The 15554-nt window shown below is 37.8% G+C and overlaps 1 long non-coding RNA gene across 3 annotated transcripts in view; it reads left to right on the top strand.

Annotated features, from left to right (window-relative positions):
• LOC125125039 (uncharacterized) overlaps nucleotides 1-15554 on the top strand; it is a 43081-nt gene that overhangs the window by 25828 nt on the left and 1699 nt on the right. The gene's annotated exons all lie outside the window — the stretch shown is intronic.

Genomic DNA, 15554 nt, shown 5'->3' on the forward strand with positions numbered 1-15554 from the left:
CAACCAAAAGAATAGACCAGCTGAATGGATATAAAAACAAGACCCATATATGTGCTGACTACAAGAGACCCTCTTCAGTTCTAGGGACACATACAGACTGAGAGGATAGAAAAGATATTCTATGCAAATAGAAATCAACAGAAAGCTGAAATAGTAGTAGTCATATCAGACAAAATAGACTTGAAAATACAGCTTGTACATCAAATATAGGCCAATAATTTTTTTAAAAGAACTGACAAGTGGCCTTGTTGGCATTATCACATCCCTGAGGTAAATTATAACATCCATCACATCAACTTCCACAAGCTCAGGGTCCCCTGCAAAGTTCTAAACCCCCAAATCAATACAATTTGGAGCATTCCTCCCTTATTATTTCCTCTTGCAAAAAAATATTCATCTCTAACTTTTGCAGTGTTGATATATAAAGATATGTCAAAAAAAATGGAGTTCCTTTCGTGGCGTAGTGGTTAACAAACCCGACTAGGAACCACGAGGTTGCAGGTTCGATCTCTGCCCTTGCTCAGTGGGTTAAGGATCCAGTGTTGCCGTGAGCTGTGGTGTAGTTTGCAGACACGGCTCGGATCCTGCGTTGCTGTGGCTGTGGTGTAGGCTGGCAGCTACAGCTCCAATTCGACCCCTAGCCTGGGAACCTCCATATGCCGCAAGAGCGGCCCAAGAAATGGCAAAAAAAAAAAAAAAAAAAAGATATGTCAAGGTCCTTGGGAGTAAGATAGTCACATGAAAAAAGTGCTGGGTTTTTTTCACCCTGAATACAACATTGCTGGCTTTATCATTAAATACCTGTTTCATGTTTTTTTGGGGGACTTCATGCTCCTAAAACCGTGGTACTCCTGCTTTCTTTGCAGGGGAGGGTTTGGTTATTGTTCTTTTTGTTTTGTTTTTCTAAATTATGTCTTTTCTGAATATTCTTGAGGAAACACAAAAGCAGAAGCTATTAAAGTTTAATAAACTTGACTACATGACCTTCAAAAAAGTAAAATAAAGATAGTTAGAAGAGACAAAGAAGGACACTACATAATGATCAAGGGATTAATCCAAGATGAAGATAAAACAATTATAAATATATATGTACCCAACATAGGACCACCTAAATATATAAGGCAAATGCTATCAGCCATAAAAGGAGAAATCAACAATAACACAATGATAGTGGGGGATTTTAAATCCCCATTGACAGTAATCAAAAGATTGCCCAGAGAGAAAATCAGTAAGGAAACACAGGCATTAAATAATGCATTGGACCAGATGAACTTATTTGATATCTATAGAACATTCCAACCAAAAGATGCAGAATACACATTCTTCTAAAGCCACATGGGACATTCTCTAGGATAGATTACATGTTGGGCCACAAAGCAAACCTCAGTTAATTTAAGAAAATTAAAATCATATCAAGCATCTTTTCTGACCACAACTCCATAAGAGTAGAAATTAACTACGAGGGGAAAACTGGGGGGAAAAAAAACACACAAACATGTGGCGACTGAACAATATGCTACTAAACCACCTAGTGGATCACTGAAGAAATCAAAGAGAAAATCAAAAAATACAAGAGACAAATGAAAACAAAGACATCATGATCTAAATCCTATTACACAGCAAAAGCAGTCCTAAGAGGTAAATTTGTAGCAATATAGTTTTACCTCAGGAAACACGAAAAAACTCAGTTAAACAACCTAACCTTACACCTAGAGAAAGAAGAACAAACAAAACCTGAATTTAGTAGAAGGAAAGAAATCAGAAAGATCAGAGCAGAAATAAATGAGATAGAGATGAAGAAAACAATAGAAAAGATCAATGACACAAAAAGCTAGTTCTTTGAAAAGATCAATAAAATTGATAAACCTTTAGCCAGGCTCTTCAAGAGAAAAAGGGACAGGGCTCAAAACAATAAAATTAAAAGTAAAAAGGAGAAGTTATAACTGATACCATGGAATTATTAAGGATCATAAGAGATTACTACAAGCAAAAATCTGCCAATCAAATGGACAACCTAGAAGAAGAAAAGTGGACAAATTCTTAGAAAGGTACAGCCTCCCAAGACAGAACCAGGTGAAAAAATAGGAGATATGGGTAGATAAATTACAAGTACTGAAATTAGAAGTTTAAAGACGTCCAAAAAACAAAAGTCCAGGACTAGATGTTTTCACAGGCAACTTCAATCAAACGTTTAGAGAAGAGTTAACAGCTATTCTTCTGAAATTCTTCCAAAAATTTTCAGAGGAAGGAACACTCCCAAGGTCACCTATGAGGCCGCCATCAGCAAGACAAATATATCATTAAAAAAAAGAAATTAAATCCAATATCACTGATGAACAGAGATGCAAAAATCCTCAACAAAATACTAACAAACCAAATCCAACAATACATTAAAAGGATTATATACCATGATCAAGTGGGATTTATCCCAGGGATGCAAGGATTCTTTAATATCTGCAAATCAATCAGTGTGATACACAACACTAAAAAATGAAAAATAAAAACCACATGATCATTTCAATAGATGACGGAAACGGTTTTGACAAAATTCCACACCTATTTATAAAAAAGAACTCTCCAGAAAGTGGGCAAAGAAGGAACCTACCCCAACATGAAACAGGCCATGTATGACAAAACCACAGCTAACATCATAATCAATGGTGAAAAGCTGAAAGCATTTCTGCTAAGATCGGGAACAAGACAAGGATGTCCATTCTCTTCAGTTATTCAACATAGCCTTGGAGGTACTAGCCATGACAACCAGAGAAGGAAAAGTAAAAGGCATCCAAATTAGAAAAGAAGTAAAACTGTTACTTTTTGCAGATAACATGACACTATACATAGAAAACCCTAAACAGGCTACCAAAAAACCACTAGAGCTCATCGATGAATTTAATAAAGTTGCAGGATACGAAACTAATACACAGAAATCTCTTGTATTTCTATCCACTAACGACTAAGATCAGAAAGAGAATTTAGGAGTTCCCGTCGTGGCTCAGTGGTTAACAAATCCAACTAGGAACCATGAGGTTGCAGGTTTGATTGCTGGCCTCACTCAGTGGGTTAAGGATCTGGCATTGCCATGAGCTGTGGTGTAGGTCACAGAGGTGGCTTGGATCCTGTGTTGCTGTGGTTGTGGTGTAGGCCCGCGGCTACAGCTCCAATTAGACCCCTAGCCTGGGAACTTCCATATGCCACAGTTGTGGCCCTAGAAAAGACAAGAAAAAGAAAGAAAGAAAGAGACAGAGAGAGAAAGAAAGAAAGGAAGAAAGAAAGAAAGAAGGAAGGAAGGAAGGAAAGAAAGAAAAGGAAAGAAAGAAAGAATTTAAGGGAAAAAGTCCCATTTACCATCACATTAAAAAGAATAAAATACCTAGGAATAAGCCTATCCAAGGAGGCAAAAACCTGTACTCTGAAAACTATAGGACATTTGTTGAAAGAAATTAAAGATAACACTAATAGATTGAAAACTATATCATGTTCTTGAATTGAAAGAATCAATGTTATAAAAATGACTACAATACCCAAGGCAAGTTACAGATTCGATGCAATCCCTATCAAATAAAAAATGACATTTTTCACATAATTAGAACAAAAAATTTTAAATTTGTATGGAAACACAAAAACCCCAAATAGCCAAAATAATCCTGAGAAAGAAAAATGGAGCTGGATGGAGTTCCTGTCATGGCTCAGCAGTAATGAACCTGATTAGAATCCATGAAGACATGGGTTCAATCCCTGGCCTTGCTCAGTGGGTTAACGATCTGGCATTGCCGTGAGCTGTGGTGTAGGTCGCAGATGCGGCTCGTATCCTGCATTGCTGTGGCTCTGGCGTAGGCCGGCGGCTGTAGCTCCGATTCAACCCCTAGCCTGGGAACCTCCATATGCCGCCAGAGCGGCCCAAGAAATGGCAAAAAGACAAAAAAAAAAAAAAAGAATCATACATCAAAATGACAGGCTGGCATTTTACATCAAGTTCACTAAAGATACATACTTCAGTTATGCACATACCAAGCAAGCAGCAGGTCCCCATGACCAATTACAGTTGAGCACACACCCCACCTTTCGGCAGGTCTGGTTAATGTATAGTGCAGAAGCACCTTGCACATAACAGAGGGCCCAAAATGGGCGAAGAATATGCTCGGGTTAAATTTCCTTTTCCTGTCTTAAAGCATGCCTTTTATCCGGTCGTAGACATCCCTAGGTGGGAGGTGGTCCCTCGGTGCAGGTTTGAGTTGCATGTCCCTGATGAGCAGTGATGCTGAGCAACTTTTCAGATATCTGCTTGCCATTTGTGGTCTTCTTTGGGGACATGCCTACTCAAGTCCCTTGCCCATTTTTAAACGGAGTCATTTGGTTTTTTTACTATTGAGTTGCAGGAGATCTTTATGTATTTCAGATATTAACTCCTTATCAGATATATGGTTTAGGAATATTTTCCCAGCCATATTTTGTAAACTATGCAGAAATAAAAAGGAACAAATTACTTACATGAACAAAAACATGTATGAATTTCATATAAACCATACTAAACAAATGCCAAATATAAAAAGCACATGAGTCCACTATGTTCCACTACTGTGATGTACTAGAATAAGCAATATTAATACCCAGTGGAATATATAGGGGAAAGATGTGAGGACTAGGGCATAATTCTGACTGCAGAATGAGCGCAAAAGAGCTTTCCGGGGTGATGGAATTAATTTGCCTGTTGAGAGAATCGTAGTTGGCACTGGTATATGCATCTGTCCAAATACATCGAATTTTTACGTAGGATTTTTCATTTGACCATGTACAAATTGTACATAGTAAATGAGCCATAGACAACAAAATGATATGTACCAAAACACTTAACTACAAACATCAGAAAGTGGTAACAAACAAAATACCAGGAAGGAATATTATTCTGGAGGGACATAGCATTTCTTCTTGGTTTCTAGCATGTTATCTTTTGTGATTTGGATGGTGGTTAAATAGATGTTGTCTTTATAATAATTCCTGAAAATATACATATATGTTTGATATACACTTAAGCACATAAATATCCGTCCTTATACAAGGTTTAAAGCTTGTTTATATGAGACCAAAAAAAAAATGTTTTGCTGATAGCTATGTTAATTTTTTTAACCATAAAGTAAAAGAAACACTTTAATAGAGGTCAAATAACAGTGGAAGGAAAAGTGGATTTAAACACCAAGACCCACCCCCCTCCTTTTCTTTCTTTCTTTTTAGGGCCATACCCACGGCATAAGGAGGTTCCCAGGCTAGGGATCCAATCGGAACTACAGCTGCCAGCCTACACCACAGCCACAACATGTTAATTTTTGAAAAGAGAAAAAAAAGGTAAGTTTCTCCCAGATTTTTTTTTTTTTTTGTCTTTTTAGGACTGCACCCACAGTGTATGGAGATACTCAGGCTAGGGGTCAAATCGGAGCTATAACTGCAGGCCCACACCACAGCCACAACAACACGGGATCCAAGCTGCATCTGGTCTGCAACCCTCACCACCGTTCACGGCAACGCCGGATCCTTAACCCGCTGAGTGAGGCCAAGGATTGAACCTGTGTCCTCATGGATACTAGTCAGATTCGCTTCCGCTGAGCCATGACGGGATCTCCTCTCCCAGATTTTAAACATAAAAAAACAATTAAGTTATTGAAGTTATTGAAACACTGAGTTACAGGAACAGGAGAGGACAAGCTGAAGAATAAAACAGATGAGGTGTTTCTGAAAACAAAGAGGCTGGGGGTTTTGTTTGTTTGTTTTCTTTTCTAGGGCTGCACCTGTGACAAGGAGATTCCCAGGCTAGGAGTCAAATCCGAGCTGTAGCCGCTGGCCTACACCACAGTCACAGCAGTGCTGGATCTGAGCCACGTCTGCGACGTACACCACAGCTCACAGCAACGCCGGATCCATAACCCACCGAGTGAGGCCAGGGATCGAACCTGCAACCTCATGGTTCCTAACCACTGAGCCACGATGGGAACTCCAAGAGGCCATTATGTGATTCATTAACCACTGAGCCACGATGGGAACTCCAAGAGGCCATTATGTGATTCAGGAAGTATAACACATAGAGCGATTAGAGGATTTTTTTTAGGAGGTTGTGATGGAAATATATTCCAGTCTGAAAACAAAGATAGGTGGATATCAAAATATTTGCTAAAGCTGGAATTAAAGATAATAACCAAGGTAGGGTCCTTGCACACGCCTTTCCAGGAGCCCTTGCCAATTGGATAAAGGTTGAGGCAGTAGGAGGTGGCGATGGAAGACTGGAGAGCAAAGGGAGGAGAAAAGCAGTCCTTTACCAGCAGCAAAGTCCCCTCTGTTTTGCCAGCACCCACATCCAGCCCATTTCTTTCAGGCCCCTCTGGGTGAGCCTGGAACCTGAACTCGGGGAGCACCAATGCCTGTATTTGTTCTCTAGTCCTAGTGGTAGCAGCTTCCTATGGTTGATCTAAATTGTCTTGCCAATCCTTGGCGGAACCTTTGGAATTTAGTACTCCGCATGAAATTTTAAATTTTGTTCTATTGAAATAAATGATATTTTGTGGGATTTATGACTGGGTAAAAAAAAAATAGAAAAGGGAAGGGAGATAAATGAGAAAGAACTGTCAATGAGCTCAGATAATAGGGCAGTACCTGAAGGAGAAAGGGGATCCATCAGGCGTTTATTTTGATTTTTATTTAAGTTGAGAGACATCACTGTCTGATGGCACGTAGGGCCCTGCTATTCGTAGATGAAGTGTATCTTAGGCTGTAGAATACTTCCGTCTATGTCCTGTATCTCCTTGTCTCCCCAAAAGGGACAGGTTTGAGTTCATGGATTTACTAGGAGGTGCCTTCAGGGATGTGGGCAGCATCTTCCTAAGGCATTTGACCAGGGATGCTCCTGGAGGAGCTCTCGTTTTCAGCACAGCCTTGCCTTACAGATATTTCTCATGTGGTCCAGGCACTGTCTGTCTCCACTCTGCAAACAGGGATTGGCTCCTAATTGTGTCCCCTTGTTAGATTGAAGGGTTTCAGTGGGATCAAGGAACAGAGCTGAGCAGAGGCGCAATCAAGGCAAATGTCTTTGGCGGGGGGGGGGGGGGGTAATACACTTTGATTCTTTTCTCTTTTTTTTGTACCACTTGTAAGATTTTCTTTTCTGGCCACCATCATAGTTGCAGAAAACTTCTAATGGTTTGGACGGTCTATTTGAAGCTGATAGCAACTAACTTCACTTGCCTGCAAAAACGGCACTTTTGTTTCCCACAGAGAGCATATGCTACTGATGATCGGCATTTACGTCCTCTTATGTTGCATTTATAAAACAACTCCTTGTGGTCATAATTACTAGCTCTTCTGTATTTAACTATTATGTCTGGGCTGAAAAGTGATTTATGGCCCCTGTAACGGTATTGCATCCTTATTTGTCTATATATTCCCTTTGCCTTTACCAATGAGATTTATACTTTCTTACGCATTCGTGTGGTGGGTTGTTGTCATTCCTCTGCAACCTCAAGAGCTCTCCCTGAGCCTCTTTGAATCAATCATTTTGCATTATTAGCCAGGCAGTTCAGAGAGATCCATGTTTTAGGGTCAATCACTAGAGCTGCATTTTGTTTCTTTGGGTGTATCATATTTCCCCTTGTCTTCCTGTTTCCTGAGTCTTGCATTTGTGTTTGCCTATTTAAAGAAGCAGTAACCCCTCCAGTCTTTACCGAGCCCTATACCAGTCAGCTTGGCCAAAGACTCTGGGCAGGTCAGTTGTCAGGGACCACGACGTGGTTGGCTGGTGAGGTCCAAGATTTTTGTCTGATGGCAGAATTCACAGACAGGCTTTTTCTCTTTCACTTATGAGAGAACCTTTGTGTCAAGAGGATGTTTCTCAGTTCTTTGTTGTGCCATGTTGGGAGAAGGGTGACGCAAGGGACGTGGGGCTTTTCTTTTCTTTTTTTGCTTTTTTAGGGCAGCACCCGCATCATATGGAGGTTCCCAGGGTAGGAGTTGAATCAGAGCTACAGCAACGAAGGATCCAAGCCACATCTGCAACCTACACCACAGCTCATGGCAACACAGGATCCTTAACCCACTGAGCAAGGCCAGGGATCAAACCTGCAACCTTGTGGTTACTAGTCCTGATTCATTTACACTGAGCCACAACAGCTACACCAGAACGTTTATAGTTACACTTTTAGGTGGGTCCTTTCTTATATATTCTGGACCAGAGTGCTGTAACCTCTCACCTGGATTCACGATCTCTCAGAAAGGAATTTTCATCCACAGACAGTTGATAAATTGGTTGATAAACAGGAAGCCTGGAATCCCCTATTCTGCCATCTTTCTTATGTCATTCTCTTTTACCATATGTTCTTTTGTGTCATATTTAAGAAATTATTGCCTAAAAAATTATAAATATTTACTGCTGTGTTTTACTTTAAAAAATTGTACTTTAGTTCTGATATTTACGTCTATAATCCATTTTTAGTTTTGCATGTTTGTCCAAAAAAATTTGTGTATGTTTATCTGTTTGTCCAAGCATCCCTTTTTAATGTACTTGTTATTAAAGTGTAGTTGATTTACAGGGTTGTGCCCATTTCTGCTGTACAACAGAGTGACCCAGTCATACATAGATATACATTCCCTCTCTTATGTTATCTTCCGTCATGACCTATCCCAAGAGACTGGATATAGTTCCCTGTGCTGTACAGTAGGATCTCATTGCTTATTCATTCCAAAGGTAATAGTTTCAAGCATCATTTCTTTTTGTTGTAAGATTTTTATTTTTTATTTTATAGTTGGTTTACCTTGTTCTGTCAATTTCAAGCATCATGTCTTTTTTTTTTTTTTTTTTAGGGCCTCACCCGCAGCATGTGGAGGTTCCCAGGCTAAGGGTCGGATCAGAGCTATAGCTGCCAGCCTACACCACAGCCACGGTAACACCAGATCTGAGCTGTATCTGCAAACTACACCAGAGCTCATGGCAACACCAGATCCTTAACCCACTGAGCGAGGTCAAGGATCAAACCTGCATCCTCATGGACGCTAGTCAGATTCATTTCCACTGAGCCATGACAGGAACTCCAAACATCATTTCTTAAAGTTTTCCTCCCCCTCCCCCTGAATTTTTCTTCTTCCCTTGGTTAAAAATTAATCAAACTTTAGAGTTTATTTTCCTTTTTTTTTTTTTGCCTTTTAGGGCCACATCCGCGGCATATGGAGATTCCCAGGCTAGGTGTCCAATCAGAGCTACAACTGCCTGCCTACACCACAGCCACAGCAAGGCAGGATCCGAGCCACATCTGCAACCTACACCTCACGGCAATGCCATATCCTTAAGCCACTGAGCAAGGCCAGGGATTGAACCCGCAACCTCATGGTTCGTAGTTGGATTCATTTATGCTGCATCATGACAGGAACTCTGGGTGGACTTGTTAATATGGTCATTCTGACTGGTGTGAGGTGGTATCTCAAAGTACTTTTGATTTGCATTTCTCTAGTAATTAGTGATGTTGAGCATTTTTTCTTGTTCCTTCTGGCCATCCACATGTCTTCTTTGGAGAAATGTCTATTCAGGTCATTTGCCCATTTTCAAGTGGGTTATTAGCTTTTTTGCTGTTGAGTCGCACAAGTGTTTTATATATTTTAGAAATTAAGCCCTTGTCAGTTGCATCATTTGAAACTGTTTTGTCCCATTCCATAGGTTGTCTTTTTTTTTTTTTATGGTTTCCTTTGCTGTGCAAAAAAGCTTGTCAGTTTGATTAGGTCCCATTGGTTTATTCTTGCTCTTATTTCTGTTGCCTTGGGAGACAGACCTGAGAAAACATTCATAAGGTTGATGTCAGAGAATGTTTTGCCTACGTTCTCTTCCAGGAGTTTGATGGTGTATTGTCTTATGTTTAAGACTTTAAGCCATTTAGAGTTTATTTTTGTGCATGGCGTGAAGGTGTGTTCCAGTGTCATTGATTTACATGTGGCTGTTCAGTTTTTCCAGCACCACTTGCTGAAAAGACTGTGTTTTTTCCCATTTTATATTTTTGCCTCCTTTGTCAGAGATTAATTGACCATAGGTGTCTGGGTTTATTTCTGTGTTCTCTATTATGTTCCATTGGTTTGTATGTCTGTTTTGGTACCAGTACCACACTGTCTTGATTACTCTAGCTTTGTAATATTGCCTGAAGTCTGTAAGAGTTATGCCTCCTGCTTGGTTTTTTCTTTGGCAATTCTGGGTCTTTTATGCTTCCATATAAATTTTTGGATTGTTTGTTCTAGTTCTGTGAAAAATGTCATGGGTTATTTGATAGGGATTGCATTAAATCTGTATATTGCTTTCGGTAGTACGGCCATTTTTACAATATTAATTCTTCCAACCCAGGAGCATGGAGTATCTTTCCATTTCCTTGATTAATGTTTTATAGTTCTCAGCATATAAGTCCTTCACCTCCTTAGTCATCTTTGTTCCTAAGTATTTAATTTTGGGGTGCAATTTTAAAAGGTATTATATTTTTATATTCTTTTTCTAATATTTGATTTTTAGTATACAGAAATGCAACCAATTTCTGAATGTTAATCTTGTATCCTGCTACTTTGCTGAATTCATTGATCAGTCCAAGTAGTTTTTGTGTGGAGTCCTTAGGGCTCTATATATAGTATCATGTCATCTGCATACAGTGACAGTTTTACCTCTTCTCTTCTTATTGGATACCTTTTATTTCTTTTGTTTGTCTGATTGCTGTGGCTAGGACTTCCAATACTATGTTGAATAAAAGTGGTGAGAGTGGGCATCCTTGTCTTGTTCCAGATTTTAGAGGGAAGTCTTTCAGCTTCTCTCTGTTGAGTATTATATTGCCTGTGTGTTTGTCATAAATGGCTTTTGTTATGTTAAGGTATGTTCCCTCTATACCTACTTTGGTAAGAGTTTTTTATCAACAATGGATGTTGGGGTGTGCCAAATGCTTTTTCTGCATCTATTGAGATGATCATGTGGTTTTTGACTTTTCTTTTATTAATGTGACGTATGCAATTGATTGATTCGTATATGTTGAAACATCCTTGTGAACTTGGGATGAATTTCACTTGGTCATGGTGTATGAGCTTTTTTAGATGTTGTTGGATTCGGTTTGCAGAATTTTTTTTGAGAACTTTTGTGTCTATATTCATCAAAGATATTGGCCTATAATTTTCTTTTTTGGTAGTATCTGTCTGGTTTTGGTATTAAGGTGATGGTGGCTTCACAGAATGTCTTTGGGAGTGGTCCTTCTTCAACCTTTTGAAAAGTTTAAGAAGGATGGGTACAACTTTTTCTTTGTATGTTCGGCAGAATTCTACTGTGAAGCCATCATGTCCTGGACTTTTGTTTGTAGGGAGTGTTTTTTATTACATTTTCAATTTCATTTCTAGTGATCTGTCTGTTCAATTGATCTATTTCTTCTTGATTCAGTTTTGGCGGGCTGTAAGTCTCTAGAAAGTTGTCCATTTCTTCTAGGTTGTCAAATTTGTTGGCATATTATTATTCATAGTATTCTCTTTTTTTTTATTTCTGCAGTAGCCATTGTGATTTCTCCTTTTAAATTTCTTATTTTGTTTATTTGAGTTCTTTCTCTCTTCTTCTTGGTGGGTCTGGCCAGAGGTTTGTTGATTTTGTTTACCCTTTCAAGGAACCAGTTCTTGGTTTTATTGATTTTTTTCTATGGTTTTTTGATTGTCTATTTTTTTTATTTCCTCTCCGATCTTTATGATTTCCTTCATTCTGCTGACTTTAGGTTTTGCTTGTTCTTCTTTTTCTAATTCATTTAGGTGGTGAGTTAAGTTGTCAGTTTAAGATTTTTCTTCTTTTTTGAGGAAGGCCTATATCACTATGAACTTCCTTCTAAGCACTGCTTTTGCAGCATCCCATAGATTTTGAATGGCTGTGTTTTCATTATCTTCAAGGTACTTTTAAATTTCCATTTGATTTCCTCATTGACCCATTGGTTTTTCTAGCAGCATGTTGTTTGGTCTCTGCATATACCATTTTTCCTCATTTCTTTTCCTGTGGTTGATTTCTAGTTTCATGCTATTGTAGTCAGAGAAGATACTTGAAATAATTTCTATACTCTTAAATTTGTTGAGGTTAGTTTTGTGCCCCAGTGTATGATCAATCCTTGAGAATGTTCTGTGTGCACTTAAAAAGAATGTATATTCTGATTTTTGGGGGATGTAATGTCCTAAAAATGTCAATTAAGTCTAACTTTTCTATTGTGTCATTTAGGATCTCTGTTGCCTTATTGATTTTCTGTCTAGAGGATCTGTCCATTGATGTGAGTGGGGTGTTAAATCCTCCTACTATGAGTGTATTCCCATCAATTTCTCCTTTTAGATCTGTCAGTATTTGTTTATGTATCTGGGTGCTCCTATATCAGGGACATATATATTGATGAGTGTGATACCCTCTTCTTGAATTGATCCTTTTATCATTGGTGTCCTTCTTTATCTTTCTTTATGGCATTTGTTTTAAAGTCTGTTTTGTCTGATATGAGCATTGCAACTCCTGTTTTCCTGTCTTGTCCATTGGCATGAGGTATCTTTTCCCATCCCCTCACTTTCAATTTATATGTGTACTTTGCCCTAGGGTGAGTCTCTTGTAGACAGAAGATTGTAGACTCTTGCTTTTTAATCCAGTCTGCCACTCTGTATCTTTTGATTGGGGCATTCAGTCCCCTGACATGTATGGTAATTATTGATAAATATGGATTTATTTCCATTTTGAATGTTGTTTTCCAGTTGATTCTATGTTTCTCCTGTTCTCCTTTCTTTCTTTGGTTGGATGATTTCTTTTTATTTTATGTTTGTGCCTCTTCTTTTTAATTTTTATGACTGTAATATTTGGTTTTGATAGGTGATAGCCCTGTTTTTCAAGTATGTTAACCCCTTCCTAAATCTGTTTGCTTTAGCCTGATAGTCATATAGGCTCAAACACATTCTTTTAAAAAAGAGTCTAGATTTTCTTACTTTTCTTCCCCACATTCTATTACTTTGAAGTCCTTTTTTAACATCTTCATGTTTGTCCTTTTGCTATTCCTTTTGTGTATTGTCACTTTGCAGTAGGTTTTTTTTTTTTTTTCTTTTAGATCTGTATACTGGCTTAGTTAAGCGATTGCTTTCCAACTGTGATTTCCTCCATCCTATTTCTTCTCACTTCTTTTTTATTTAGAGAAGCCCTTTCAGTATCTCTTTTAGAATGAGTTTAGTGTTGCTGTACTCTTTTAGTTTTTGTTTGTTGCAGAAATTCTTTATTTCTCCTTCTATTTTAAATGATATTCTTGCTGGGTAGTGTATTCTAGGCTGCAAATTTTTCCTTTTTAGAACTTTGAATATATCTGACCACTCTCTTTTGGCCTGTAGTGTTTCTATAGAGAAATCAGCTGATAACCTTATGGGGGTTCCCTCATAATTAACTCTTTGTTTTTTTTTCTTGCTGTCTTTAGAATCGAGAGCTTGTATTTCAATCTGCATTTGTTGAAATTACTATTAACTTTGAACAGCTTTTCATACTTAATTAATCATGATGCTTAGAATATAATCTTTAATTTGTAGAAATTGTGTTAAATGTATATTCATTTTGTAAATTACTTATTCTGTTACTTGTCCTTAAATTTTGATAAATTTATAATATTTTAAGTGAAGCAATTCAGAAAGAGAAAGACAAATACCATATGATCTCACTTATATGTGGAATCTAAATATGGCACAAATGAACCTATCTACAAAATAGAAACAGACTCATGGACATAGAGAACAGACTTGTGGTTGCCAAGAGGAAGGGGGGAGGGAGTGGGATGGATTGGAAGTCTAGGGTTAGTAGATGCAAACTATTACATATAAAATGGATAGGCAATGAGGTCCTACTAATAGCTCAGGGAACTATATCCAATCTTTTGGGATAGAGCATAATGAAAGATAATATGACTGTTAAAGTCTCCTACTGTGATTGTATTCCCATCAATTTCTCCTTTTAGGTCTGTTAATATTTGTTCTATGTATCTGGGTGCTTCTATATTTGGGGCATACATGTTGACAATTGTAATATCCTCTTCTTGAATGGATCCGTTAACCATTAAATGGTGTCCTTCTTTGTCTTTCTCTATGGTCTTCGTTTTAAAGTCTATTTTGTCTGATATGAGTATAGCAACTCCTGCTTTCCTGTCTTGTCCATTAGCATGAAATATCTTTTCCCATTCCCTCACTTTGCAGCAACATGGATGGCACTAGAGACTCTCATTCTGAATGAAGTAAGTCAGAAAGAGAAAGACAAATACCATAGGATATCACTTATATCTGGTATCTAATATACAGCACAAATGAACCTTTCCACAGAAAAGAAACTCATAGACTTGGGGAATAGACTTATGGTTGCCTAGGGTGGGGGAGTGGGATGGATTGGGAGCTTGGGGTTAACGGATGCAAACTGTTGCTTTTGGAATGGATTAACAATGAGATCCTGCTGTGTAGCACTGAGAACAATGTCTAGATACTTACAATGGAGCAATGGGATATGTAACTGGGTCCCCATGCTGTACAGTGGGGGAAAAAATTGTGTTGGGGGAAATAACAATTAAAAAAAAGATAGTATGAGGAAAAAAAGATAATATGACCTATATGTATGATTAGGTCACTGTGCTGTACAGCAGAAATTGGCACAACACTGTAAATCAACTATACTTTAACAAAAATAAATTAGAACCTAAAAATAAAAATAAATCATGCATAGTGATTGTTGAAAAAATTAAAGAGAAAATTGTTTTTTAAAAAAGAGGTAATACTTAAAAACCTACCATTAAAAGTCACCATTTCTGTTTTTGTGTCAGTACCATTCTGTTCTGATGACTATAGTTTTGTACTATAGTCTGACATCAAGGAGCCTGATTCCTCCACTTCTATTTTTCTTTTTCAATATGGCTTTTGCTATTTTGGAGTCTTTTGTGTTTCCATACAAATTTTAAAATATTTTGTTCTAGTTCTGAGAAGAATGTCATTTGGAACTTGATAGGGATTACAGTGAATCTGTAGTAGCCTTGAATAGTATAGTCATTTGACAAAGTTGATTCATTAAATCCAGGACATGGTTTACCTTTCCATCTGTTTGTGTCATCTTTGATTTCTGTCATCATCATCTTATAGTTTTCATAGTACAGTTTCTTTTTTCTCTCTAGGTAGGTTTATTCCTAAATATTTTATTATTTTTGATGTAATGATAAATGGGATTGTTTCTTTAATTTCTCTTTCTGATCTTTCATTGTTAGCATATAGGAATGCAAGTGATTTCTGTGTATTAATTTTGCATCCTGCAACTTTACTGAATTCATTGATGAACACTAGTAGTTTTCTGGTAGCTTCTTTAATTGCAAATTAATGCCATAACTATAAATGAGATCAATTTTTATAAGGTATTTTATTTTTTACAGTTTCCTAGATATAAAGGAAAATGCATGGGGTTTTCTCCTGCATATTTTCTTTTCCTCACCAGGCAGCCCATGAATTCTCCTTAAAATTTTGTCACTTTTATGTAGGCTTCTTTTTCATTTACTTTT

This window comes from Phacochoerus africanus, chromosome 4 (genome assembly GCF_016906955.1).
Source record: "Phacochoerus africanus isolate WHEZ1 chromosome 4, ROS_Pafr_v1, whole genome shotgun sequence".
Classification (NCBI taxonomy): Eukaryota; Metazoa; Chordata; class Mammalia; order Artiodactyla; family Suidae; genus Phacochoerus; species Phacochoerus africanus.